The sequence below is a fragment of the Pristiophorus japonicus genome, chromosome 7, assembly GCF_044704955.1.
Source record: "Pristiophorus japonicus isolate sPriJap1 chromosome 7, sPriJap1.hap1, whole genome shotgun sequence".
Lineage (NCBI taxonomy): Eukaryota > Metazoa > Chordata > Chondrichthyes > Pristiophoridae > Pristiophorus > Pristiophorus japonicus.
In genome coordinates, this window is record NC_091983.1 from 208,605,585 (window position 1) to 208,632,566 (window position 26,982).

Consider the following 26,982-nt stretch of genomic DNA (forward strand, 5'->3'; position numbering starts at 1 on the left):
TCACGTATGAACACTTAATTGACTCATACTTCATTTCTGTGTGAATAATGTCTCTGCAAAGTTAACCTATTTATTTTAAACTTCCTCGAGGTTTCCCCCACTTACACAGTGGAGTTTAGGACAGTAGAAGCAATTTAGTACTATGCACTCATTAACACAGAATGAGGACTAACATAAACATAAGGAAATAAAGCTGCTTATCTAAAGTGCACGGTGGCAGTCTAATCTGGACACAATCCAGCTGAGGTTTATTTGAGGAATTAACTGCTCAAACAATCCCACGCACACAAGCCTCGGTCTGAGCCTAAGATAATTTTCTGAGTAAACAAACTTTCTGGTGTAATGTGATTGCGTGACAAGGCTAGGCCTTTTTTTTTTTAACAAGAGCAACAGGTCACATCATAGTACCAATCCACTCTGCTGCACAGATACAATGCAAATAGCTGCTGCTAGCCAGTCTGTCTAAAAACATATGAAATATGGTAGTATGCACCACCACAATTCTGAAGAACCACACCAAAAAAAAACACAAGTCGCACAGCCTGATCTTTATCTTCTAACAGGGATGGCTCGAGTATGTGTTATTGAGCTGGTTGAGCCAGACTGAATACATGACAAGAAATTGCATATCTTCAAACAACATCTGGGTTAAAGCTCTCTGAATACCAGGGTAATCTAGCATGCCAATAAAGTAAGAAAGACTTGGATTATATAGCGCCTTTCATGACCACCGGACGTCTCAATGCACTTTACAATCACTGTTGTCATCATCTTCATCATCATCATTGGCAGTCCCTCGGAATCGTGGGAGACTTGCTTCCACTCTAAAAATGAGTTCTTAGGTAGCTGACCAGTCCAATACGAGATCCTCAGTCCCTGTCACAGGTGGGACAGGTTTGCCGCATGCTCTTTCCGCTGCCTGCGCTTGATTTCTGCATGCTCTCGGCGATGAGACTCTAGGTGCTCAGCACCCTCCCAGATGTACTTCCTCCACTTAGGGTGGTCTTTGGCCAGGGACTCCCAGGTGTGAATGAGGATGTTGCACTTTATCAGGGAGGCTTTGAAGGTGTCCTTGTAACGTTTGCCCACCTGTGGCTCATTTGCCGTGAAGGAGTTCCGAGTAGAGCGCTTGCTTTGGGAGTCTCGTGTCTGTCATGCGAACAATGTGGCCTGCCCAGTGGAGCTGATCAAGTGTGGTCAGTGCTTCAATGCTGGGGATGTGGGCCTGGTCGAGAACGCTAATGTTGGTGCGTCTGTCCTCCCAGTGGATTTGTAGGATCTTGCGGAGACATCGTTGGTGTTGTAATTGTTGTATTGTTGGTATTGTTGTAATGCAGGAAACGCAGCAGCCAATTTGCGCACAAGCAAACTCCTACAAACAGCAATGTGATAATGACCAGATAATCTGTTTTAGTGATGTTGATTGAGGGATAAATATTGGCCAGGACACCGGGTATAACTCCCCTGCTCTTCTACGAAATATTGCCATGGGATCTTTTACCTGAGAGAGCGGACGGGGCCTCAGTTTAACGTCTCATCCGAAAGGCAGCACCTCCAACAGTGCAGCACTCCCTCAGCCCTTAACAACGTAATTACTGCAGAAGAGCCGAAGTTTTCGTCAGTTTCCCTGATTTAGGTGATTACTCTAATTACCGGCTCTGTGTGGGGTTGGGCGGGGCACAGCGCTGCGCAGCCTGTTTCAGAGCTGTAAATGATAGACCGCAACTTCAGGATTTCCGCATGAGCCTGCACATGAGCCAAATCCCGAAGATGCGGTCAGTTTCAAAGACGGAATGACAGTAAACGCTGCCAGTTCGCCATCATCCTGACCGCAAATTCCGGAACATTTATGTAAAATGGGAATAGCAGTAAACAGAAGTTGCTCTCCTGACATTAGCAGAATTCTGAGGTAGATTAAAAGTGGATTCAGAATCAGTGGTTGTTCCACCAAACTCCACGGCACACAGAACATAAGAACATAAGAAATAGCAACTAGAGTAGGCCATACGGCCCCTTGAGACTGCTCCACCATTCAATAAGACCGTGGCTGATCTGACCTTGGCCTCAACTCCACTTTCCTGCCTGTCACCTTGACTCCCCTCAAATATGTCTCAGTCAAAGGTCTATTTTGGGAGAGAATGGTGTTATATCAGCATTGTGCGCTAGTGTTCCTAATGGCTCCACAACAATACTGCTAAGCTTGGCACTTTCCGGTTTGGCAGGACACAAAGAACTTCCCTGCTCTTCGAATAGTGCCAGGGGATCCTTTACATCTGCCTGAGAGGGCAGACAGGGCCTCAGTTAACGTCTCATCTGAAAATGATACCTCTGACAATGCAGCACTCCCTCAGTATTGGACAGATGCCAGCCTGGATGTGCCTAAGTCTCTGGAGTGGGTATTGATCCCATGACCTTCTGACTCAGAGGCAAGTCTGTTACAACTGAGGCAAGGCTGACATGAAAGAATGCTGTGAGGGACTTTACTGTACATGTAGAGCTGCTTTCTTAAACAGAGTGCCAAATATGAGTGCCCACCAGTTACTTTACAGTAACAGGCAACCTTAACTCAACAGTAGGTGATAACATAAGAACATAAGAAATAGGAGCCGGAGTAGGCCATGCTGCCCCTCAAGCCTGCTTGCTATTCAATAAGATCATGGCTGGTTTTCCTTTATTCCACTTTCCAGTCTGATCCCCATATCCCTTGATTTCCCCTAGAGTCCAAAAATCTATCAATCTCAGCCTTGAATATACTCAATGACTCAGCATCCACAGCCCTCTGAGGTAGAGAATTCCAAAGATTCACAACTCTCTGAGTGAAGAAATTCCTCCTCATCTCAGTCTTAAACGGCTGACTTATCCTGAGACTATGCTCCCTAGTTCTAGACTCTCCAGCCAGGGGCAGTGACCTTTCAGCACCTACTCTGCCAATCTCCCTCAGAAGCTTATATGTTTCAATTAGATCACCTCTCATTCTTCTAAACACCATATAGGCCCAATCTACTCAATCTCTCCTCATAGGACAACCCTCTCATCTCAGGAATCAATCTAGCTAACCGCCTCAAAGGCAAGTATATCCTTCCTCAGATAAGGAGACCAAAACTGTGCATAGTATTTCAGGTGTAGTCTCAGAATTGTAGCAAAGACTTCTTTACAGTAGAAGACACTTACAATATCCCAACAGTGGATAGTCAAGGGGCTATGGGGGGGGGGAGGAACTTAAAACAATCACAATCACTCAGGAGGTGGTACTCAGTAAGATAATGGGACTAAAGGCAGATAAATCCCCTGGACCTGATGGCTTGCATCCTAGGGTCTTAAGAGAAGTAGCGGCAGGGATAGTGGATGCATTGGTAGTAATTTACCAAAATTCCCTGGATTCTGGGGAGGTCCCAGCAGATTGGAAAAATGCAAATGTAACGCCCCTATTTAAAAAAGGAGGAGACAAAAATCAGGAAACTATAGACCAGTTAGCCTGACATCTGTGGTTTGGAAAATGTTGGAGTCCATTATTAAAGAAGTAGCAGCAGGACATTTGGAAAAGCATAATTCGGTCAGGCAGAGTCAGCATGGATTTGATAATGATGATTATGAAGGGGAAGTCATGTTTGACAAATTTGCTGGAATTCTTTGAGGATGCAACGAACAGGGTGGATAAAGGGGAACCAGTGGATGTGGTGTATTTGGACTTCCAGAAGGCATTTGACAAGGTTACCGAACAAGATAAAAGTTCACAGGGTTGGGGATAATATATTAGCATGGATAGAGGATTGGCTAACGAATAGAAAACAGAGAGTCGGAATAAATGGTTCATTCTCGGTTTGGCAATCAGTACCTAGTGGGGTGCCGCAGGAATCAGTGCTGGGATCCTAACTATTTACAATCTATATTAACGACTTGGAAGAAGGGACTGAGTGTAACATGGCCAAGTTTGCTGACGATACAAAGATGGGAAGAAAAGCAATGTGTGAGGAGGACACCAAAAAATCTGCAAAAGGACATAGACAGGCTAAGTGAGTGGGCAAAAATTTGGCAGATGGAATATAATGTTGAAAAGTGTGAGGTCATGCACTTTGGCAGAAAAAAATCAAAGAGCAAGTTATTATTTAAATGGAGAAAGATTGCAAAGTGCCGCAGTACAGCGAGACCTGGGGGTACTTGTGCATGAAACACAAAAGGATAGTATGCAGGTACAGCAAGTGATCAGACAGGCCAATGGAATACAAAAGCAGTGAAATCTTGCTACAGTTATACAGGGTATTGGTGAGGCTACACCTGGAATACTGCGTGCAGTTTTGGTTTCCATATTTACGAAAAGATATATTTGTTTTGGAGGCAGTTCAGAGAAGGTTCACTAGGTTGATTACGGAGATGAGGAAGTTGACCTATGAGGAAAGGTTGAGTAGGTTGGGCCTCTACTCATTGGAATTCAGAAGATTGAGAGGTGATCTTATCAAACGTATAAGATTATGAGGGGGCTTGACAAGGTAGATGCAGAGAGAATGTTTCCACTGATGGAGGAAGACTAGAACTAGGGGGCATAATCTTAGAATAAGGGGCCGCCCATTTAAAACTGAGATGAGGAGAAATTTCTTCTCTCAGAGGATTGTAAATCTGAGGAATTCGCTGCCTCAGAGACTGTGGAAGCTGGGACATTGAATAAATTTAAGACAGAGATAGACAGTTTCTTAACTGATAAAGGAATAAGGGGTTATGGGGAGCGGGCAGAGAAGTGGACCTGAGTCCATGATCGGATCAGCCAAGATCATATAAAATGGCAGCTCGAGGAGCTATGGCCTACTCCTGCTCTTATTTTTTATGTTCTTATTACTCTTGTACTCCAACCTCCTTGCAATTAAGGCCAACATGTCATTTGCCTTCTTAATTGCTTGCTGTACCTGTATGTAACAAGGACACCTGAATCTGTCTGAACACCAACATTTAATAGTTTCTCACCATTTAAAAATATTTTGCTTTTCTATTCTTCCTACCAAAGTAAATAACCTCACATTTCTCCATATTATACTCCATCTGCCACTGTATTTGCCCACTCACTGAACCTGTCTATATCCCCTTGCAGGCTTTTTGTGTCCTCCTCACAGCTTACTTTCCCATGATGTCAGCTCCAGAAAGGTTAGGCGTTTTACACTTGACAGGCCAAAGAACTGTGCATCTGGCATTGGCTGTGCTCCTGGAATATAAAAGCGCCTAATAGGTGGGTGTACTGTGAATGGATGTTAGCTTAAACACTGCCAGCTGATTGAGGAAATAGTTGCTTGAAACATAGAAACAAAGAAAGATATTGAGAACCAAGTTGAAATATGCAATTGGCAAGTTAGGAAAGGCTTACCTAATGATTTATTTTACTTGAGTGAATTTAGGAATGTTGCCAGTGGTTACACTTAGGATTTTATGAATAACCGTTGAAAGTTCCGCCGGAGGGAACCACCTGGAGTTGAGTTGTTGCATTGCCTTCGAGAAATTTGGCAGTGAAATTTGAGTTATTGATCAAGCATTTAGGGGGGAAATAAAGTGAATCAAAGTGTAAGTAAAGATAAGAAGGAAACCTAAGGAAAAGAAGGGTCACAAGTACTGTGAGGATATGAAAAATAAAAAATGTTGCAAAACATGTGTGAAAGGGATTAATGAAAAGCGAGTCTATTCACATGCAAATTGAATCATGCGCTAAGGTTTGGACTGGTTGTAACCTCGAGGGGCTCTTGTGCTACTTCACCAGTTTCAGAAGTGTGGCATTTTATCACACAGTTGAGCACCACCTTCCCCTGTTCACTGTTACATCCGCCAGAAGTGGAGCTGGCAACTTTCGCAGCAAGACCCACAAAAAATTGGGTATCCGCTGCCATGGGAATTTGGCCATTTTATATTTCCTAGTGCAGTCAATCGCTGCCAGCTGCACTTTAATAACATACAAGCACCTTGAATAGATGAAAAAATATTCAGGTATAGTTGCATTTTACATTCACATTGGGCCTTTTACACCTAAAAACACAATCCGCAATCAGTGGTATAGAAATGAGCTGATGTTTGGAAATGTGTTTTAGTGGATTATAGCAGAACATGATATATTGTAACAAACATTTGGGGCTGGATTTTCTGGTCCTTTGCGCTCTGGGTTTCGCCCCGGAGTGGCATGAAAGGTGGCGTACAGGTCTCCTGCGCCCCGTTGCGATCCTCCGGTCCCGTTTTGCATATGCGCTGAGTAGCACCACCAGGAAGAGCTGCGCCGGGCGCGCAACAACTTTCGTTGTGACACCGACAGTACTTTGGCCTTTTGCCCGATCCGTCCACCCGGAAGTACGCCCGCAATGACTACCTGGGAAATCAGTGCGGTGCAGCATAGCCAGCGGTGCAGAGGAATGTAAAGTACTTCAAAGGCAAGTGCAAATGTTTGTTCTTTTAATTTTTTTAGCGATTTGTGTTGTGGTGGTGTGGGCAATGTTTTGGGAATGTTTTTGTGGGTCTTTTTAAGGCTTTTCAATTCCCACCGCGCCCCCAACCCCCCCCCCCCTCCCCTACGCCTCTCTCGGCCTGCCAGTTTAGTTCGGGAGATTCTCATTTTTGCGCCACGAAAAGTGTACAATGCCTCCCTTCATGCTGTGCCCCTTGAAGCAGGGCCCAGATGCCGAAACTTCCTTACCAAAATGCAGACTATTCCCGGCCGGTAACTTTCCCACCCTGGCTTGGTTTGCGCCGCAAAAACAGAAAAGCCTAAAATCCAGCCCACGGGCTTCATCACTGAAGAGACTGAGAAATGAAGGTTGAATTGTAACACCGCCCCCCCACCCCACCCCCACTGCTGCCTGGCTGTGTTCAGCCAGCATAACGCAGACCAGGGATCAGAGCTGGGACTTTCCTGGCATTGTGATAGAGGGTGATGCAGTTCTCATGGAAGTGCAGGGGAAGCACCATCTGGCTGGCTTAAATTAAGCTCATTTTAATCAGTTATATTTCCATTCCACCTCCGCCCCTACAATTATGAATATTTTCTTCATAAATTACATTCTCACAATAGTCTGTTCATGATTACATTACAGGGACTGAATAACTCGCAAAAATTTACGGCAAATAAAATTTCTAGGGTTTGCAAACCATCGTTCAGATGAGTCATTATCCCGAGAACCCTGTTTCGAGACATAACGGGCTCAATTTTGGCCAGGAGTTGCTCCGGTTTTTTTGGAATAATTTGGTTTTTCTGGCGTAACTTAAAAATCCCCATTTTCCCCAATCAATTTGCACCAGCATAACTGAGTTAGTTACGATTTTTTAGGTTAGTTTTTTTTCTCAAAAAGCGGCGTTACCAGCCACCTACGCCAGTTCTGCCCATTTAGGCAACTTTGGTCAGCTAATAGTTACTCCATTTATACTTAGGCCAGAGTATGTGGCCACTTCAGAAAACCCCTTGCGGAGGGTTAAAGAAATCAGCGCAGGTAGGTACATCGGAGGCCATTCGGCCTGGGATAGGGGTGGAGAGGACCTGCACTGGAAACCACCAAGCCTTACAAACCGCCAAACCTTGCAAACAAAAAGTTCTAAGAATTCAATAAGAAATAAAAAATTGAAGTAAGTCCTACCTTCATCTTCAAACTCGGCCCGGGAAGGCAGCAGGCCGGCCGGTGTGGGAGGCCACTTGGCCAGGGCTAGGGGCGGGCAGGAGAACAGATAAAAATCATCGGCAGGCAGGAGCACTATCAGTTCTCCTGCCCGCCCGCCCCTAGCCCTGGTCAAATGGCCTCCCGGTGCGATTTCTCAGAGATCGATCACACCGGGAGGCCACTCGGCCAGGGCTAGGGGCGGGCAGGAGAACTGATAGCGCTCCTGCCTGCCGATGATTTCTATCAGTTCTCCTGCCCGCCCCTAGCCCAACAAAGGAGGAAGAATAAATGAAGAGAACTTTACCTGAAGGAGCCCATTGCCACGCTCTGAAAGTGAGAGAGACCTACTGTTGTTGCAGACTCGCAGCGCTACTGCTCATGGGCGGACATCACCAGCAGATTCCACTGCGCACGTGCAGACGTCCCAGCACAGTTTATGGCGCAGAACGCTGGCTCCACCCCTGACTCGACTGCAGTGAAGAGGCCGGACGGCGGCCAAAGAGGCAACAAAATTTTTTGGCGCACCTCGGAATGCAGATAAGCGGCGCAACTCCGGTAAGCACGCCGAAAAACGGGCTCGGCCAAAATTGAGGCCAACGATACTATTTGAAAAACAGGGAGTTCTCTCGGATGATATATTCATCCTTCAACCAACACCGATTGACAGGTTCTCTGGTTATTCATTTCCTGTTTGTGTGGCCTTGCTTTGTTAACACAAATTGACCGAGGCAAATTAACACAATTTGCCAGATAACAGTGATTATACTTCAAAAATAATGAATTGGTTGTGAAGCATTTTAAGATGGCCTGAGGACATGATAAAGTGCTATATACCTTTAAGTTCTTTCTCTGGTGACAGCTGTGGCTCAGCTGGTAGCAGACTTCCCTCTGAGTCATTATTGTCTCGAAAGCGCTTTGGGACGTCATGTGGAAGGTGCTATATAAATGCAGAATCTTTCTTTTTTTATGTGTGTGATTTTATGCCATAAATGGAATAGCATTGTTGAAAGGTCACCTCCCAGCCTGACTTAGTGATGAAACGTGCAGGGGTAGACTTGTCATTGGGGACTGCAATTCTTTCCAATCAGCTCCTGCCAACTCGGCAAGTTACATCATCATCATCATAGGCAGTCCCTCGGGGTTGAGGATGACTTCCTTACACACTAAAAATGAGTTCTCAGGTGACTGAAAGACTGAAGAGTCCATTGCGGGATCTGCAGTCTCTGTCACAGGTGGGGCAGACGGTGGTTGAAGGAACGGGTGGATGGGGTGCCTAGGTTGCCACTTGCTCCTTCCACTGTTTGCGCTTTGCTTCAGCTTGCTCTCAGCGATGATACTCGAGGATGCTTCTCCTCCACTTTGGGCGGTCTTGGGCCAAGGATTCCCAGGTGTAGGTGGGGATGTTGCACTTTTTCAAGGAGGCTTTGAGGGTGTCCTTGAGGCATTTCCTCTGACCACCTGGGGCTCGCTTGCCATGTCGAAGCTCCGAGTATAACATTTGTTTTGGGAGTTTCGTGTCAGGCATACGGATGATGTGGCCCGTCCAACGGAGCTGATCGAGCATGGTCAGTGCTTCGATGCTGGGGATGTTGGCCTGAGCAAAAACACTGATGTTGGTGCGCCTATCCTGCCAATGGATTTGCAGGATCTTGCGGAAGCAGCACCGGTGGTACTTCTCAGCGTTTTGAGGTGCCTGCTGTATATAGTCTATGTCTCTGAGCCATATAGGAGGGCGGGTATCAATACTGCTCTGTCGACCATGAGCTTGGTGCCGGGTTTGAGGTCCTGGTCTTCAAACAATCCCTTCCTCAGGCGACCGAAGGTTCGGCAAGTCAGTGCCCCAGTAAGTATAGTGACCTTAGCTGGACAAACAGCTCAAAGCTTAGCCGTGTTCTGTGTTGGTAATCTGCATGAGGTTAGTTGGTCAAACTGCAGGAGCACTCTTGAGTACCTTTGGGTGTCCTTCAGCCTTAGGTCTGCCAATCTGCATCTAAATTCCTTGAATTTAGGTAAATAGAATATGTTCCTACAAGGATATTGTGTCCATTCAGTCTCAGACAAACCTATTTCAAAAATTAGGAAGTTTAAAGTATTTAAGAGCTGCGAGGTATTATGATGTTCTTTGTTATGTTAGTCAACTGTGGCACAGTGGGTAGCACCCTTGCCTCTGAGTCAGAAGGTTGGGTTCAAATCCCACTCCAGGGACTTGAGCACAAAAAAAATCTAGGCTGACACTCTAATGCAGTACTGAGGGAGCGTTGCACTGTTGGAGCTGCCGTATTTCGGATGAAATGTTAAACCGAGGTCCCGTCTGCTCTCTCAAGTGGACGTAAAAGATCCCATGGCACTATTTCGAAGAAGAGCAGCGGTGTTATCCCAGGCGTTCTGGCTAATATTTATCCCTCAATCAACATAACAAGAAAAGAGATTATCTGGTCATTATCACATTGCTGTTTGTGGGAGCTTGCTTGTACGCAAATTGGCTGCCACGTTTCTTACATTACAACAGTGACTACACTCCAAAAGTACTTCATTGACTGTAAAGCTTTGAGATATAGCGTCGTGAAAGGCGCTATATAAGTCCAAGTCTTTCTTTCTTTCTTTCTTTAAAGCCATTGTATGAAATCACTCGATTCGCTATCTTAATGAAATAATAATAATAACTTTGATTTATATAGCGCCTTTAACATAGTAAAACATCCCAAGGTGCTTCACAGCAGTGTTACAGACAAACAGATAAATTTGACACCGAGCCACAGAGGAAATTAAGGCAGATGATTAAAAGCTTGTTTAAAGAGGTAGGTTTTAACGAGCGTCTTAAATAAGGAAAGAGTGGTAGAGAGGTGTAGAGGTTTAGGGAGGGTGTTCCAGAGCTTAGGGCCCAGGCAGCTGAAGGCACGTCCACCGATTGAGCAGTTATAATGAAGGATATTCAAGAGGCCAGAATTTGAGGAGCGCAGACATCTTGTGGGATTGCGAGACTGAAAAAGATTACAGAGATAGGGAGGGGCAAGTCCATGGAGTGATTTGTAAACAAGGATGAGAATTTTGAAATCAAGGCGTTGTTTAACTGGGAGCCAATGTAGGTCAGAAAGCACAGGGGTGATGGGTGAATTTGACTTGGTGCGAGTTAGTACACGGGCTGCTGAGTTTTGGATGACTTCAAGTTTACGTAGTGTGGATTGTGAAAGGCCGGCCAGGAGTGAGTTGGAGTAGTCAATTTTAGAGATAACTAAGGTAGGAATGAGGGTTTCAGCAGCAGAAAAGCTGAGGCGGAGGCAGGCAATGTTATGGAGGTGGAAAAAGGCGGTTTTAGTTATGCCGTGGATATGTTGCTGGAAACTCATTTCAGGGACAAATATAACACGTAGGTTGAGAACAGTCTTGTTCACCCTCAGATTGAAGCTCGGGAGCAGGATGGAATCAGTGGTTAGGGAACACAGTTTGTGGCAGGGACCAAAGATAATGTCTTCGGTCTTCCCAATATTTAATTGGAGAAAATTTCTGCTCATCCAGTACTGGATGTTGGACAAGCAGTCTGACAATTTGATACCAAGCAAGGGTTGACAGAAGTGGTGGAGAGGTAGAGCTGGGTATCGTCTGCGTACATGCGGAAACTGACTCTGTGCTTTCGGATGATATCGCCAAGGGGCAGCATATAGATGAGAAATAAGAGGGGACCAAGGACAGATCCTTGGGGGACACCAAAGGTAATGCTGCGGAAGTGGGAAGAGAAGCCATTGCTGGAGATTTTCTGGCAACGCTTAGATAGATAGAAAGGAACCTAGAAACAAGCCTTTAAGCCCCTTGTTCCGCCATTCAATTAGATCATGGCTCATCTGTATCTTAATTCCATCAACCTGCCTTGGCTACTTAACCCTTAATACCTTTGCCGAACAAAAATCTGTCAATCTCAGTTTTGAAATTGTCAATTGACCTAGCCTCAACAGATTATTAGGGGAGAGAGTTCCAGATTTCCAGATTATCCTTTGTGTGAAGATATGCTTGCTGACATAACCCCTGAATGGCCTAGCTCTAATTTTAAGGTTATGCCCCCTCGCTTTAAACACCCCTACCTGAGGAAATAGTTTTTTTAAATCTACCCTATAACTCCTTTGATTATCTTTGAACATCTCAATTAGATCACCACTTAATCTTCTATATTCAAGGGAATACACGCCGAGTCTATGCAACTTGCCCTCATAATTTAACCATTTTATTCCAGGCACCATTCTGGTGAATCTGCACTGCACACCCTCCAAGGTCAGTATATCCTTCCTGAGGTGCAATGCGCAGAATTGAATGCAGTACTCTAGATGGGTCTAACCAGAGCTTCATACAGCTGTAACATTACTTTCACCCTTTGGCATTCCAGCTATCTTGAGAACATTCCATTATCCTGTCATGTATCTTACATTATTATATATAACTGTATCCTAACATACTATACATGACTGTAATAAGATATGACCTGTAACCACCAACATACCTTACCACCAGGGGTGCACTTGCAAGAGACAGGTATATAAGGGCAGGTCTCAGGCAAGGGTAACATTCCAGAGCTGTGAACTAAAGGTGCAGGTCCAGAGTGACCTTGACTTCACTACATGCCTCGTGTGAATCTGTACTGAGGGACAGGACTTTACAGTGGCGACGGGTTACGGGATTACAGAATCCACAGAATGGCGAACAACGGATCAGATGAAAAGTACAATGCGGGAGACAATTGGGAGGACTTTATAGAAAGGCTCCAGCAAAGCTTTATAACCAAAGACTGGTTAGGCGACGATAAGGCAGACAAGAGAAGAGCCCATCTCTTGACCAGCTGTGGCTCGAAAACATACGCTTTAATGAAGGATCTGTTGGCACCCGAGAAACCAGCAAGCAAGTCGTTTGAAGAATTGAACACACTGGTAAGAGACCACCTGAAGCCAGCAAGCAGCCTACACATGGCCAGACACAGGTTCTACAACTACAGACGCTGTGTGGGCCAGAGCATACCCGACTTCGTGGCGGAACTTCGGAGGTTGGCTAGTTTATGTGAGTTCTCCGATGAACTGAGGAGAGAAATGCTGAGAGTTTTTTTCATTGAAGGAATAGGCCACGCAGGCATATTCCGAAAGCTCATAGAGACCAAGAACCTGACCTTAGAGGCAGCAGCACTGGTTGCACAAACATTCTTGGTAGGGGAAGAAGAAATGAGGTTGATTTACAATGCAGGTACGAGAACTAACGAAATATTGGAACAAGAAGTTCACAGCACTAAACAAGCTGCTACCCCCACACACGGACAAAACCAGGAGAACAGGTTCTCGACAGCAAGCAGAAGCCATCAAGGGCCACAGGAACGGCCGTTCACACCTCATCAACCCACAATGCGAGCAATCAACTACAAACTGAGAGAAGCTCAAGAGAGAGCAGCCAGACGCAGCTCATTCTTTGGGAACACTTTGAACAATGGAACAGGTCTGTGCTGGAGGTGTGGGGGTGGGCACTCGGCAAGGGGATGTCGATTTCAGCAGGCTGTTTGCAGAAATTGTGAATATACAGAACATTTGGCCCGCATGTGCAAAAGAACGGCAGCTCGGCTGGTATACGAATCGGATGGGTCGGAAAGCGGACCAGAAGATGGTGGGGACAGTACCCGAGACAGTACAGCGGGTCAACATGATCAATGGCCACTGCTCCCACAACAGGACGCCTCCTATAATGATGAGGGTCCTACTCAATGGGATAGCTGTCAACATGGAGCTGGATACGGGAGCGAGTCAATCTCTCATGGGCGCTCGACAATTTGAACAACTGTAGCCGTATAAAAGAGACAGACCAAAACTCACAAGGGTCGACACCACACTAAGGACCTATACCAAAGAAATCGTACCAGTCCTCGGCAGCGCCATGCTCTCTGTCACACACAAAGGGACAGTGAACCGACTTCCCCTGTGGATTGTCCCCGGAGACCCCCCAGCACTGCTGGGGAGAAGCTGGCTGGCAAAACTAAACTGGAAATGGGATGATGTCCATGCCATGTCATTAGAGGAACGGACCTCCTGCTCAACAGTTATAAAGCGATTTGAACATCTCTTTCAGCCAGGTGTGGGCACTTTCAAAGGGGCTAAAGTCAAAATCTACATCACACAGGATGCTAGACCAGTCCATCACAAGGTCAGAGCTGTACCCTATGTGATGAGGGAAAAGATTGAACACGAACTAGACAGGCTTCTGCGGGAAGGCATTATATCACCTGTGGAATTTAGCGACTGGGCATGTCCCAACGTCCCAGTCATGAAGCCTGATGGATCCGTACAAATCTGTGGGGACTACAAATCTACCATAAACAGAGTCTCCCTACAGGACCAGTACCCGCTGCCCAGAGCGGAGGACTTATTTGCCACATTGGCTGGAGGTAAACTTTTCTCAAAATTAGACTTCACATCTGCGTATATGACGCAAGAATTGACCGAGGAATCCAAACTACTCACCACCATCAACACACATCGAGGTCTTTTCATATACAATCGATGCCCATTCAGCATCAGGTCGGCAGCTGCCATATTCCAGCACAACATGGAGAGTCTGCTCAAGTCCATCCCGGGGACAGTTGTATTTCAAGACGATATACTTATCATGGGCAGGGACACCGACTCCCATCTCCGTAATTTAGAGGAAGTACTAAAGCGGTTGGATCGGGTAGGCCTACGAGTCAAGAAATCCAAGTGCCTGTTTCTCGCACCCGAGGTTGAATTTTTGGGCAGAAGGATTGCCGCTGATGGAATCCGCCCAACAGAGTCCAAAACAGAAGCAATTTGCCTGGCACCCAGGCCCCGGAATGTCTCAGAACTGCGCGCCTTTCTCGGGCTACTCAATTACTTTGGGAACTTTATGCAGAACTTAAGCATGCTGCTGGAGCCTCTCCACATGCTACTCAGAAAGGGTTGCGATTGGTTTTGGCGGGAAGCCCAGGAACACGCCTTCAATAAGGCACACAACCTTCTGTGTTCCAACAGTGTTTTGACTTTCTTTGACCCAGGTAAAAAGCTAGTTCTCACATGCGATGCGTCAGCGTATGGGGTCGGGTGCGTTTTGCAACATGTCAATAGTCCGGGCAAATTATAACCCATAGCTTATACCTCCAGGTCACTTTCGTGGGCGGAGCGCGGGTACGGAATGGTAGAGAAGGAGGCGCTCGCGTGCGTGTACGGTGTCAAAAAGATGCACCAATACCTTTTCAGGGCCAAGTTCGCATTAGAAACCGACCAGAAGCCCCTCACGTCCCTCCTATCCGAGAGCAAGGCAATAAACGCCAACGCCTCGGCGCGAATTCAACGGTGGACACTCATGCTGGCGTCCTACGACTATACCATAAGGCACAGACTAGGCACAGACAACTGTGCCGACGCGCTCAGCAGGCTACCCCTTGCGACCACGGAAGGGTCTGATGAACAGGACATGAGATACTCAAGGCAATCAATGCCTTTGAGTCCACAGGTTCGCCCATGACGGCTCGCCAAATCAGAGCCTGGACGGCCAGCGGCCCCACGTTATCCTTAGTAAAAAGATGTGTCCTAACCGGTGACTGGGCAGAGGCTCGCGATGCCTGCCCCGAGGAATTAAAACCCTTTCACAGGCGCATGCATGAGCTATCACTACAAGCAGACTGCCTGATGTGAGGCAGCCGAGTAGTCATGCCTCTGCGAGGCAGAGAGGCATTTGTCCGAGAGCTCCACCGCGAGCACCCGGGGATCGTTCTCATGAAGGCCATAGCCAGATCCCACGTCTGGTGGCCTGGTATTGACGCGGACCTGGAGCTCTGCGTCCGAAGGTGCACCATTTGTGCCCAACTCAGCAATGCTCCCAGGAAGGCTCCACTGAGCCCCTGGCCCTGGCCTACCAAACCGTGGTCGCGGGTGCACGTAGACTATGCGGGCCCATTCATGGGAAAAATGTTCCTCGTGTTGTAGATGCATTTTCAAAGTGGATCGAATTCACCATTTTAAACTCGAGCACAACCTCCACCACTGTGGAGAGCCTCGCAACCATGTTTGTAATGCACGGAATCCCTGACATATTGGTCAGTGACAATGGTCCGTGCTTCACCAGCGCAGAATTCCAAGACTTTATAATTGACCACGGCATAAATCACGTCAAGACGGCACCGTTCAAGCCAGCCTCCAACGGCCAGGTGGAGAGAGCAGTGCAAATCATTAAACAAGGCATGCTTAAAATCCAAGGTCCCACACTGCAGGGTCGCCTGTCGCGACTGCTGCTGGCATACAGATCTCGTCCGCACTCACTGACTGGGATCTCCCCCGCGCAACTGTTGATGAAAAGGACTTTAAAAACAAGGCTCTCATTAATCTCAGACATGCACGAAATCATTGAGGCAAAGCGCCATAAGCTGACTGAGTACCATGACAGAAATTCAAGGGGGCGATGGAATGAGATAGGGGACAAAGTGTTTGTGCTAAACTACAGCAGGGGTCCCAAGTGGCTTGCAGGGACAGTAATGGGCAAGGAAGGAAACAGGCTACTGGTAGTACAAATGGACAATGGCAAAACCTGCCAGAGGCATGTAGACCAAGTCAAAAGCAGATTCACCAACAATACTGCGGAACCAGAGGCAGACTACAATGTGGAACTCGCACCATACCTGGTGGACAGACAGAGGGAACAACCTGAGGAAAGGGCAATCCCAACAGACAGCCCTGGCGAGATACCAGCAACCACACCCAAAGAAAAACAGACACCAAGGCAAACAACTGAACCACAACTCAGACGCTCCACGCGAGTGCGTAGACCACCTGAGAGACTGAACCTATAAAGACAATAAGACCTTGGGGGAGGGTGATGTCATGCATCTTACATTATTATATATACTGTATCCTAACATGCTATACATGACTGTAATAAGATATGACCTTTAACCACCAGCATACCTTACCACCAGGGGTGCACTTGCAAGAGTTAGGTGTATAAAAGCAGGTCTCAGGCAAGTGCAGCATTCCAGAGCTGACTTCACTACATGCCTCGTGTGAATCTGTACTGAGGGGGCAGGACTTTAGAACGTTCCATTGTCCTTTTAAATTAAATTAAATTAAATTAAATCTCTCTGCTTCTTGCCATTTCAAAAATACTCTGATCTATCTTCCTTAGTTCCAAAGTGGATGACCTCACACTTTCCTACATTGAACTCCATCTGCCACAGTTTAGCCCACTCACTTAATCTGTCAATATAACTTTGCAATTTTCTATTCCCATCTACATTATTTACTGTGCCACCCAACTTAGTGTCGTCAGCAAATTTAGATATACGGCTCTCTATTACTTCATCCAAGTCATTTACAAATATAGTGAAAAATTGAGGGGCCCAGAACAGATCCCTGGGGACACCACTAGTCACATCCTGCCATTTTGAGTATATATCTATGATCCCTGCTCTCTATCTCCTACCTCCTAACCAATTCCCTATCCAAGCCAATATTTCTGTTAACAGTCTCTGATGTGGAACCTTGTTGAATGCCTTCTGGAAATCTATATAAATAACATCCATAGACACTCCTTTATCTGCCACGTTAGTTACCTCCTCAAAAAGTGTTAAATAAACAGGGTAACTTTATTAAATTTTGAAGAGAAATGAATATTAATGTATTTGTTGCTAATATCGCACAGTATGATTTTAACCTCGTCGCGTTCTCAACTAGAACTTAAATACTTTGCACTTCCTCTTTTCTGAAAATATCTTTTAGGCAACATTATACAATAGCAGAAATGTTGCTAAAATATACTGAAAACACAACGCATTTTTGGTGCTCATTGATGCACACGACTCGCGCCTTAGCATGCCCATTAGTTGACAGTTCACCTCAAAGATAACATAGAATTTATTTACAGATCATTTTGGCTGAACATACCAACAGTACTCTTAAATCTTCCAAATTTTACAGGTATAGATTTCTCAGCAGCTTGCCTTGGGGGGCTTCTGAAACATGGTTCCCACATATCGGATGCGCAGTTGACCAAATTAAAATCATTTTATGGTGAAATGCTGCTTTCAAAATTTGACAAGGTTCAAATCATACTGTGCAAAATTTGCAATGAATGAATTCACATTTGTATGAAATTCTTTTCCCCCTCTATTTTAACACCTACTTGACACCTTCATTAAGATAGCAAATGGCGCAATTTCATAGTGGTGTTCATTTGTTATTTATTCATTCACAGGATGTGGGCATCGTTGGCTAGGCCAACGTTTATTTCCCATCCCTGATTGCCCTTTAGAAGATGATAGCCTTCTTGAACTGTTGCCGTCTGTGTGGTGAAGGTACTCCCACAGTGCTATTAGGTAGGGAGTTCCAGGATTTTCACCCAGCAACAATGAAGGAACGGCGATATGTTTCCAAGTCAGGATGATGTGTGACTTAGAGGGGAACTACGGGTTGGTGGTATTCCCATGCGCCTGCTGCCCTTGTCCTTCTAGGTGGTAGAGGTCGCTTGGGAGGTGCTGTCAAAGATGCCTTGACAAGTTGCTACAGTGCATCTTGTAGATAGTACACACTGCAGCCACAGTGCGCCAGTGGTGGAGGGAGTGAATGTTTAAGGTGGTGGATGGGGTGCCGATCAAGCGGGATGCTTTGTCCTGGATATTGTTGAGCTTCTTGAGTGTTTTTGGAGCTGAACTCACTTAGGCAAGTGGAGAGATTGGGGAGACCAAGCGTAGATTGGGTGACCACTTTGCTGAACATTTCCATTCAGTCCGTAAGTGTGACCCTGAGTTTCCGGTCACCTGTCACTTTAATTCTCCACTCCACTCCCACTCTGATATCTCCATCCTCGGACTCCTGCACTGTTCCAATGAAGCTCAACACAAGTTCGAGGAACAACGCCTCATCTTTTGTTTAGGCACTTTGCAGTCTTCTGGACTCAACATTTTCAACAATTTCAGAGCATAATCTCTGGCCATCTTTGGTGCCCTTTTTCTGCCCCCGCGCCTCCGCACCCCCCTCCCCCCATCTTATGTTTTTCTTCTTTTTTTTCTCTCTTTGTCTCTAATGGCAGCTCATCATCACTTCGCCATTCACACCTCATCCAGATTAACCTTTTTCTAACTTGTGTCATTACCATTTTAATTTGGCCCATCATCCCTTTTGTCTCTCTAATCTCTCCTGTCTTCCACCCTATCACAGACCTCCCCCTTAAGAATATGCTCTTTTCGAACATGCGGCATTTCTGATGAAGGGTCGTTGACCCAAAACGTTAACTGTGTTTTTCTCTCCACAGATGCTGCCTGACCTGATGAGATTTCCAGCATTCTCTGTTTTTATTTCAATAAGACTGCAACTCCACTTTGCCGCCCGATCTCCATATACCTTGATTCCACCAGGCTCCAAAAATCTATCTATCTCAGCCTTGAATATATTCAGAGACTCAGCATCCACAGCCCTCTGCAGCAGAGAATTCCAATGAAGAAATTCCTCATCATCTCTGTCTTAAATGGCCTACCCCTTATCCTATGCCCCCAAGTTCTAGACACTCCAGCCAGGCAAAACAACCTCTCGGCATCTACTCTGTCAATCCTCTTTTCTTTCCTCTAATTCCAGAATCCGACCTAAACCCGTCCAGGTGGGGTAAAAATGGTTAAGGCTCACAACTCAGTACTCTTTTAACTGTTTATTATGCTATGGTAACAAACATCACTACACTGTCTTCTGTAACTTCAAACAGTAACTCTCTCGACCTTTAAACTCTACTTATCCCAGCGGTCACTCAGGGAAGTAAGTTTCTCTGAGTGCGCTTGACTAAGGCTGCCCACAGTTTGCCTTGCAAGATGCCACAGTTGATCCGTAAACACACCCCTTTTATAATACAAAAGGTCCTACCTGTGACAATGAAAGACGCAATCCCCCGCTTTGATCTATTATTTGGTCACTTCCCCATCCTTGGTCAGTGAATAGTCCATTATCACACATAGAAACTAAAAACATAGAAAATAGGTGCAGGATTAGGCCATTCGGCCCTTCGAGCCTGCACCGCCATTCAATGTGATCATGGCTGATCATGAAACTTCAGAACCCCATTCCTGCTTTCTCTCCATACCCCTTAATCCCTTGAGCCATAAGGGCCACATCTAACTCCCTTTTGAATATATCTAACGAACTGGCCACAACTTTCTGTGGTAGAGAATTCCACAGATTTACAATTCTCTGAGTGAAGAAGTTTCTCCTCGTCTCAGTCCTAAATGGCTTACCCATTATCCTTAGACTGTGACCCCGGGTTCTGGACTTCCCCAACATCGGGAACATTCTTCCTGCATCTAACCTGTCCAGTCCCGTCAGAATTTTATATGTTTCTATGAGATCCCCTCTCATTCTTCGAAATTCCAGTGAATATAAGCTGAGTCGATCCAGTCTTTCTTCATATGTCAGTCCTGTCATCCCGGGAATCAGTCTGGCAAACCTTCACTGCACTCTCTCAATAGCAAGAATGTCCTTCCTCAGATTAGGAGACCAAAACTGCACACAATATTCAAGGTGTGGCCTCACCAAGGCCCTGTACAACTGCAGTAAGACCTCCCTGCTCCGAAACTCACATCCTCTCGCTATGAAGGCCAACATGCCATTTGCCTTCTTCACTGCCTGTTGTACTTGCATGCCAACTTTCAATGACTGATGTACCATGATACCCAGGACTCATGGCACTTCCCCTTTTACTCATCTGTCACATAGAAACATAGAAACATAGAAAATAGGTGCAGGAGTAGGCCATTCGGCCCTTCGAGCCTGCACCGCCATTCAATAAAATCATGGCTGATCATTCCCTCAGTACCCCTTTCCTGCTTTATCTCCATATCGCTTGATCTCTTTAGCCGTAAGGGCCATATGTAACTCCCTATTGAATATATCCAATGAACTGGCATCAACAACTCTCTGCTGCAGGGAATTCCACAGGTTAACAACTCTCTGAGTGAAGAAGTTTCTCCTCATCTCAGTCCTAAATGGCCTACCCCTTATCCTAAAACTATGTCCCCTGGTTCTGCACTTCCCCAACATCAGGAATATTCTTCCTGCATCTAACTTGTCCAGTCCTGACAGAATCTTATATGTTTCAATGAGATCCCCTCTCATCCTTCTAAACTCCAATGAATAAAGGCCCAGTTGATCCAGTCTCTCCTCATATGTCAGTCCAGCCATCCCTGGAATCAGTCTGGTGAACCTTCGCTGCACTCCCTCAATAGCAAGAACGTCCTTCCTCAGATTAGGAGACCAAAACTGAACACAATATTCCAGGTGAGGCCTCACCAAGGCCCTGTACAACTGCAGTAAGACCTCCCTGCTCCTATGCTCAAATCCCCTAGCTATGAAGGCCAACATACCATTTGCCTTCTTCACCACCTGCTGTACCTGCATGCCAACTTTCAATGACTGATGAACCATGACACCCAGGTCTCGTTGCACCTCCCCTTTTCCTAATCTGCCGCCATTCAGACAATATTCTGCCTTCGTGTTTTTGCCCCCAAAATGGATAACCTCACATTTATCCACATTATACTGGATCTGCCATGCATTTGCCCACTCACCTAACCTGTCCAAGTCACCCGGCAGTCTCTTAGCGTCCTCCTCACAACTCACACCGCCACCCAGTTTAGTGCCATCTGCAATCTTGGAGATATTACACTCAATTCCTTCATCTAAATCGTTAATGTATATTGTAAAGAGCTGGGGTCCCAGCACTGAGCCCTGTGGCACTCCACTAGTCACTGCCTGCCATTCAGAAAAGGACCCGTTTATCCCGACTCTCTGCTTCCTCTCTGCCAACTAGTTCCCTATCCAAGTCAATACATTACCCCCAACACCATGTGCTTTGATTTTGCACACCAATCTCTTGTGAAGGACCTTGTCAAAAGCCTTTTGAAAGTCCAAATACACCACATCCACTGGTTCTCCCTTGTCCACTCTACTAGTAACATCCTCAAAAAATTCCAGAAGATTCGTCAAGCATGATTTCCCTTTCTTAAATCCATGCTGACTTGGACCGATCCTGTCACTGCTTTCCAAAAGCGCTGGTATTTCATCCTTATTGATTGATTCCAACATTTTCCCCACTACTGATGTAAGGCTAACCGGTCTATAAATACCCGTTTTCTCTCTCCCTCCTTTTTTAAAAAGTGGTGTTACATTAGCTACCCTCCAGTCCATAGGAACTGATCCAGAGTCGATGCAGACTATTAGGCCCCTGGGATTTATCGGCCTTCAATCCCATCAATTTCCCGCCTAATAAGGATATCCTTTAGTTCCTCCTTCTCACTAGAGCCACTGTCCTCTAGTACATCCAGAAGTTTATTTGTGTCTTCCTTCGTGAAGACAGAACCGAATTATTTGTTCAATTGGTCTGCCATTTCTTTGTTCGCCATTATTAATTCACCTGAATCCGACTGCAAGGGACCTACGTTTGTCTTCACTAACCTTTTTCTCCACATATTTATAGAAACTTTTGCGGTCAGTTGTTATGTTCCCTACAAGCTTCCTCTCTTACTCTATTTTTCCCCTCTTAATTAAACCCTTAGTCCTCTTTGTTGAATTCTAAATGTCTTCCAGTCCTCAGGTTTGTTGCTTTTTCTAGCCAATTTAAATGCCTCTTCCTTGGTTTTAACACTTTCCCTAAATTCCCTTGTTAGCCACGGTTGAGCCACCTTCCCCGTTTTATTTTTACTCCAGATAGGGATGTACAATTGCTGAAGTTCATCCATGTGATCTTCAAATATTTGCCATTGCTTATCCACCGTCAACCCTTTAAGTATCCTTTGCCAGTCTATTCTAGCCAATTCACGTCTCATACCGTCGAAGTTACCTTTCCTTAAGTTCAGGACCTTAGTTTCTGAATTAACTGTATCACTCTCCATCTTAATAAAGAATTCTACCATATTATGGTCACTCTTTCCCAAGGGGCCTCGCACAACAAGATTGCTAATTAGTCCCTTCTCATTACACATCACCCAGTCTAGGATGGCCAGCTCTCTCGTTGGTTCCTCGACATATTGGTCTAGAAAACCATCCCTATTGCACTCCAGGAAATCCTGCTCCACCGCATTGCTACCAGTTTGGTTAGCCCAATCAATATGTAGATTAAAGTCACCCTGTACCTTTATTACACACATCCCTTATTTCTTGTTTGATGTTGTCCCCAACCTCACTACTACTGTTTGGTGGTCTGTACACAACTCCCACTAGTGTTTTCTGCCCTTTGGTATTCCATAGCTCCACCCATACCGATTCCACATCATCCAGGCTAATGTCCCTCCTTTCTATTGCATTAATTTCCTCTTTAACCAGCAATGCCACCCCGCCTCCTTTTCCTCTCTGTCTATCCTTCCTAATTGTTGAATACCCCTGGATGTTGAGTTCCCAGCCTTGGTCTCCCTGGAGCCATGTCTCCGTGATGCCAATTATATCATATCCGTTAACTGCTATCTGCGCAGTTAATTCGTCCACCTTATTCCGAATACTCCTCGCATTGAGGCACAGAGCCTTCAGGCTTGTCTTTTTAACACACTTTGCCCCTTTAGAATTTTGTTGTAATGTGGCCCTTTTTGTTTTTTGCCTTGGGTTTCTCTGCCCTCCACTTTTACTATTCTCCTTTCTATCTTTTGCTTCTGCCTCCATTTTATGTCCCTCTGTCTCCCTGCATAGGTTCCAATCCCCCTGCCAAGTTAGTCCTCCCCAACAGCACTAGCAAACACTCCCCCTAGGACATTGGTTCAGGTACTGCCCAGGTGCAGACTGTCCGGTTTAGAAACATAGAAAATAGGTGCAGGAGTAGGCCATTCGGCCCTTCTAGCCTGCACCGCCATTCAATGAGTTCATGGCTGAACTTCAGTACCCCATTCCTGCTTTCTCACCATACCCCTTGATTCTCCTAGTAGTAAGGACTTCATCTAACTCCTTTTTGAATATATTTAGTGAACTGGCCTCAACAACTTTCTGTGGTAGAGAATTTCACAGGTTCACCACTCTCTGGGTGAAGAAAATCCTCCTCATCTCGGTCCTAAATGGCTTACCCCTTATCCTTAGACTGTCCCCTGGTTCTGGACTTCCCCAACATTGGGAACATTCTTCCTGCATCTAACCTGTCTAAACCCGTCAGAATTTTAAACGTTTCTATGAGGTCCCCTCTCATTCTTCTGAACTCCAGTGAATACAAGCCCAGTTGATCCAGTCTTTCTTGATAGGTCAGTCCCGCCATCCCGGGAATCAGTCTGGTGAACCTTCGCTGCACTCCCTCAATAGCAAGAATGTCCTTCCTCAGGTTAGGAGACCAAAACTGTACACAATACTCCAGGTGTGGCCTCACCAAGGCCCTGTACAACTGTAGCAACACCTCCCTGCCCCTGTATTCAAATCCCCTCGCTATGAAGGCCAACATGCCATTTGCTTTCTTAACCGCCTGCTGTACCTGCATGCTAACCTTCAATGACTGATGTACCATGACACCCAGGTCTCTTTGCGCCTCCCCTTTTCCTAATCTGTCACCATTCAGATAATAGTCTGTTTCTCTGTTTTTACCACCAAAGTGGATAATCTCACATTTATCCACATTATACTTCATCTACCATGCATTTGCCCACTCACCTAACCTATCCAAGTCACTCTGCAGCCTCATAGCATCCTCCTCGCAGCTCACACTGCCACCCAACTTAGTGTCATCTGCAAATTTGGAGATACTACATTTAATCCCCTCGTCTAAATCATTAATGTACAGTGTAAACAGTGTACTGGTCCCACCTCCCCCAGAACCGGTTCCAATGTCCCAGGAATTTGAATCCCTCCCTTCTGAACCACTCCTCAAGCCACGTATTCATCTGAGCTATCCTGCGATTCCTACTCTGACTAGCACGTGGCACTGGTAGCAATCCTGAGATTACTACTTTTGAGGTCCTACTTTTTAATTGAGCTCCTAGCTCCCTAAATTCGTCTCGTAGGACCTCATCCCGTTTTTTACCAATATCGTTGGTACCTGTATGCACCACGACAACTGGCTGTTCACCCTCCCTTTTCAGAATGTCCTGCACCCGCTCCGAGACATTCTTGACCCTTGCACCAGCGAGGCAACATAACATCCTGGAGTCTTGAGTGCAGCGGCAGAAACATCTATCTATTCCCCTTACAATCGAATTCCCTATCATTATCGCTCTGCCACTCTTTTTCCTGCCCTCCTGTGCAGCAGAGCCACCCACGGTGCCATGAACTTGTCAAGCATGATTTCCCTTTCATAAATCCATGCTGACTTGGTCTGATCCTGTCACTGCTTTCCAAATGCACTGCGATCACATCTTTAATAATTGATTCCAACATTTTCCCCACTACTAATGTCAGGCTAACCGGTCTATAATTCCCTGTTTTCTCTCTTTCCTCCTTTTTTAAAAAGTGGGGTTACATTAGCTACCCTCCAATTCATAGGAACTGATCCAGAGTTTATAGAATGTTGGAATATGACCACCATTCAGATAATATTCTGCCTTCCTGTTTTTGCCACCAAAGTGGATAACCTCACATTTATCTACATTATACTGCATCTGCCATGCATTTGCCCACTCACCTAACCTGTCCAAGTCACCCTGCAGCCTCTTAGCATCCTCCTCACAGCTCACACTGCCACCCAGCTTAGTGTCATCTGCAAACTTAGAGATATTACATTCAATTCCTTCGTCTAAATCATTAATGTATATTGTAAATAGCTGGGGTCCCAGCACTGAACCTTGCATTACCCCACTAGTCACTGCCTGCCATTCTGAAAAGGACCCGTTTATTCCTACTCTTTGCTTCCTGTCTGCCAACCAGTTCTCTATCCACGTCAATACATTACCCCCAATACCATGTGCTTTGATTTTGCACACCAATCTCTTGTGTGGGACCTTGTCAAAAGCCTTTTGAAAGTCCAAATACACCATATCCACTGGTTCACCCTTGTCCACTCTACTAGTTACATCCTCAAAAAATTCTAGAAGGGTTGTCAAACATGATTTCCCTTTCATAAATCCATGCTGACTTGGTCTGATCCTGTCACTGCTTTCCAAATGTGCTGCTATTACAACTTTAATAAATGATTCCAACATTTTCCCCACTACTAATGTCAGGCTAACCGGTCTATAATTCCCTGTTTTCTCTCTTCCCTCCTTTTTTAAAAAGTGGGGTTACATTAGCTACCCTCCAATTCATAGGAACTGATCCAGAGTCTATAGAATGTTGGAATATGACCACCAATGCATCCACTATTTCTAGAGCCACTTCCTTAATTACTCTGGGATGCAGACTATCAGGTCCTGGGGATTTATTGGCCTTCAATCCCATCAATTTCCCGAATACAATTTCCTGACTAATAAGGATATCCTTCAGTTCCTCCTTCTTGCTCGATCATCGGTCCCCTAGTATTTCCGGAAGGTTATTTTTTGATGGCAAGTTTCGGGTCTCCAGCTTTTTGATCACACAAAGTGTTTTTGATGGCAAGTTTCGGGTCTCCAGCTTTTTGATTTTTGTTGGCCATCTAGGCCCATGCAGCAGAACCTGGTTTCCAGTCATCTTGGACCCCCTTGCCACTGACCCAAGACCTTGATCTGCTAAGCCCGTGTGATAGCTGGTTTGCAATGGCCACCGCACGTTAAAGAACTCACGCACAGGCATCTTCCACCCTTCAAAATTAAGTTTGTGACCTGGAACATCAGGAACCTCATGGACAACCCTAACAGTGACAGACTGGAATGTCACACTGCTACAGTTGTCCGGGAACTCACCCGCTTCGACGGTGACATCGCCGCCCTAAATGAGACCCGGCGGGCAGGAGAATGCCAGCTCAAAGAACAAGGTGATGGTTGCACCTTCTCCTGGAAAGACAAACCAAAAGAAGAATGCTGCCTCGACTGGAGTTGGCGTCGCCATCAAAAATGAGCTGGTGGGCCATCTCAGAAACTCCCCCTGCGGGATAAGCAAACGTCTCATGACTCTACGACTCACCCTAGCCACATCTTTATACTCAACGCAACAGAGGAGACCAAAGAAGAATTCTACTCCCGCCTCGAACAATCCCTGTCTCGAGTCTCCACGGACGACAAGCTGATCCTCCTTGGCAACTTCAATGCCAGAGTCGGAAAGGACACAGATTTCTGGGGAGACATGATTGGCAGAGAGGGGGTAGTGAAAACCAACTCCAGCGATATCCTGCTCTTGACAAAATGCCTAGAACATGACCTTGTCATCACCAACACCTTATTCCATCAGAGGGACAAGTACAAGGCATCATGGCAACACCCTCACTCCAAGCTTTGGCATCTGCTTGACTACGTCATCGTCCGCCGTCTAATCCACTCTGTCATTAACATCAA